Genomic DNA, 3789 nt, shown 5'->3' on the forward strand with positions numbered 1-3789 from the left:
GTCTTTGTATACTTCATGTGTCCTTGGGTTGCGCTCCTCTACGCTTTTCAATGATATTCTTGATTATTTATCAAAAAAAAAAAAAAAAATGACAGAATTAAGTCTAAAGGGAATATACCTGGTTTTTGTCACCAGGTTCTGTGTTCAAGGATTGTCTGGATTGGCATATGACTACTCTTATTCCTGCCCCGCCTCCCGCATTGTGCAATACTGCGAAATCAAGTGCTCTTGAGGCCCTTCCTACTTCATCATTATAGACTGTGGCCACAGCTGAACAACAATGCTCCAAAGTCCAATCAACTCTTTTCCACATGAAGAGTTTTTTTGCTACTTGATCTATTCAACTCATTTCCACACGAAGATGAGCCTAGTACGCAGGTCTTAAAAACACCTGCAAGTCTCATGTAGCTTTCAAGGTATTAATACTCCTATATTTATTTCAGTCGTTTCTGAATTGTCTTGTTACTTCTTTTGTAGATACTTGGCTGTATGTTTGGCCTTTTTATGGAAAAATAAAGTCCCAAGTGTTGATTTATCTAATATCTTCTACTAATTTGATGAAATTTGGATAGAAAACTTTTCAAAATATTGGAGCAATGTCTTTGAAAATAACTTGGTCAGGATTGGGAAAAGTTTTTGATACCAATCGATCATAAGAGCAAGGTTAAGTAAATGACATAAACGACTTACTAACATGATAATCATAAATAACTTTATTGACTCATCCCTTTATCCTTTACTCTCCTAGCTGAAGAAGATCGAGCTAATACGTATACTTGGGATTAGGTATTCTAGTCCCTATCATATCATGTAGGCTCTTTGCTTTAAATTGGCTGTTGATTATAATTTACTGTCAACGTAATGTCTACTTGATATGCGAGCTCATGCAGAATGTCTTGATCTTGCTTTACTTGTGTTTTTTAACAGAACACTAATCTGTTTTTTTTTTTTTAATTTTTTAATTTTTTATGTTTTATAACAGAACACTAATCTGTTTATGGATTATGAATAAAAAAAAAAAATGGATGATTGAAAACGTGAAATGGGATGAAATGTATGAAATCTTCTTTACTTATCAAAAAAAAAAAAAAAAAATGTATGAAATCTATTATGACAATTTTTTATACTAATTAAATTGTCTTTCATTATAAAAAGAAGAAGATAAGCAGAGAATAGTTTCATTTTTTATTTGCTACACCACAAGCTGCTCAACTCTCACAGCCCTCATCCTAGCGAACGCCAAAACAAGGATTTGGATCCCCTCGAATTTTTAGAGAATTCGAGTTTTTCAAATTATTAAATCTGACCGTCTATTATATCTAAGAGTTTAAAAAAATGAAATGTTTTTTGGTCTCATTAAAGAAATGAAAAAACTTATTTTTTTCTCAAAATAAAAAAGCAACGCACAAATGGATATATATTTTTTGAAGTAATTTTATTTATTTTGATTCTCTCTCAAAACAAAAAACAACTTACAATTCGTTTACCTCCCAAAACAAAAACAAATTATATTAAATTGTAATTTCTTTGAAGATAAGTCTTTTTTTTTTCTTTTTTTCTTTTCAAATATGATTTTGGATAATTTCTCATAATTAGGCTCTAAATCTAGAATTGTTTTAATAATTTAGTTAATAAGTTGAAGAGCAAATGATATGTAGTGGTTCCCCACCTAAAATACTTTGAGAAATTGATCAAATTGTACAAAATTTAAGAATAAAAAATGCGAATATACACACGGTATATACTTTTGTTGAATATATCTCACATATCTCTTTAAATATATAATCTAATTATGGTAAATTGGGAAAATAGAAATAAATATCTAATAATAATGTAGTTGCCTAATTTATGATATTACCCTTACCATATACGATCCGGTTTTCATGTCTATATAATTTTCTAGCAAAATATAATTATTTATAATTCGTATTACCTACCACGATATTAATATTACAGCTATTCGCCAAACAAGAAACCGAAAAAGGAAAAAAAAAATAATAATAATAAATAAATTGATAAGAAATTAAGAATAAATATTCGAAAATAAAAGCCTAACCCTGCGGCTTGGCGTTCTTATTCTCTAACCCTAAAGCAACAGAGAAACCAATGGCCAACGAATTGCCTGAAGACTTGGTGACGCAGATTCTGCTATGGCTTCCGGTCGTCTCTCTCTTGCGTTTCAAGTGCGTCTGCAAATCCTGGTACGCTCTCATCACACACCAAAACTTCGTAAGAAAACACCTCCTACACAACAACAACAACAACAACAACAACAGCAACACCCACCTTCTCCTTAAAACGAGCAACAAAACAATGGACGATTATGTTGTATCCACGATTTCTTATGAAGGACTCCAAATAACCCCCCTTACCCCCCTTACACAACCTGTACCTCCACAGTATTTTAGGAACGGCGAGGAGTTTGGCGAGTTTAGCGAGGTGTTTAGTATTTCTGTGGTGGGTTCTTGCAATGGTCTCGTTTGTATCCACGCTTGCGATAAATTGAAGGTTGTTATATGGAACCCTACAACTAGAGAAACAAAGGTTGTCCCCGAATCAAACCTGCCCATCTTCGCCCCCGCTGGCTATTGCACCCATATTCAAGGTATGGGATTTGGTTTTGATGCCAAAACTAATGACTACAAGGTAATCAACTTTGTTAGTATGTATGAACCAAATTTCGACAGCTATTTTACGAAGGACGTTAAAGAAATCATATACCAAAAAGAGGTATACAGCTTAAGCACCGATTCTTGGAGAAAAGTTGATGGACCCCAGTGTTTTATTGTGGAACATGTTCCGATGACATACATCACTGGGATGGGTTCTTGGCTGGCATATGTTGATTATGTTAATCAACGGGACTTATTTGTTTTGTCATTTGACATGAGCAATGAGGTATTCCTAAAAACACCACTTCCAGATAATGTTAATGGGCAAGCCCTTTTGGTGTTGAATGAATCGATAGCCATGGTTGCTTTCAAGCCGGTTGATGACAATTGGAGGGAGATTGGATTTGATATATGGTTGTTACTTAAAGTTGGTGTTAAGGACTCCTGGAATAGGCTTTTTACTATTGGACCATCGATTGCAAGAATTCACCAACCATTAGGATTTTGGAAGAATGACACCATGTTCTTGACTAAAATTGATAGCGGACAACTGTTCTTGTATGACCCCTCTACCCAACAAATGACTGATCTCCAAATTCATGGACACAGTGACTCGAAGGAGATGCAGTTGGTTACTTATATGGAGACCCTAGTTTCTGTCAAGGGAGGAAATGAATCTGAAGAATAGGACAATTGTTGACAAGGCTTGAGGGCCCATCTTTCTATATCTGTTCCAATTGTGTTTCAAGCAGCATATATGTGCTGAGATAATATTTTATGCTTATTCTTGTCAAAGATGTATTTCTCAAATATTTATACACTTACATTTAACCCATATTTCTTCACACCATCTTTATTTTAATTATCATGAGGAATTATCTTTTCACCATCCCATAAGTTTAGTGTTTCGTTTATATATATATATTGATATTTTTTTTCTAGCTACTTCATAGCAATTTACTCTTGAAGAGGTTTTTGTACTTAAAGTATGGTTGATGGGATCAGTGGACATAATTTTCAAAATTGAGCTTTTTGATTTCATAAAAAAATGACAGCATATTAGAACCTGATAATCAATGTTTTTTTTAAGTCTATCCCTATTTCCATAAAATCCAATGCCTAAAAGTATTTGGGTTTATTAATGATAACATTTATTCAGAGTTTACATTGAAAATTT

At 33.3% G+C, this 3789-nt stretch overlaps 1 pseudogene; it reads left to right on the top strand.

Annotated features, from left to right (window-relative positions):
* Window positions 1–2083: 2083 nt before the first annotated feature.
* On the top strand, window positions 2084–3389 carry LOC132172897 (F-box/kelch-repeat protein At3g06240-like; annotated as a pseudogene).
* Window positions 3390–3789: the final 400 nt, after the last annotated feature.

Source organism: Corylus avellana, chromosome 1 (assembly GCF_965113065.1).
Source record: "Corylus avellana chromosome 1, dhCorAvel1.hap1.2, whole genome shotgun sequence".
Lineage (NCBI taxonomy): Eukaryota > Viridiplantae > Streptophyta > Magnoliopsida > Fagales > Betulaceae > Corylus > Corylus avellana.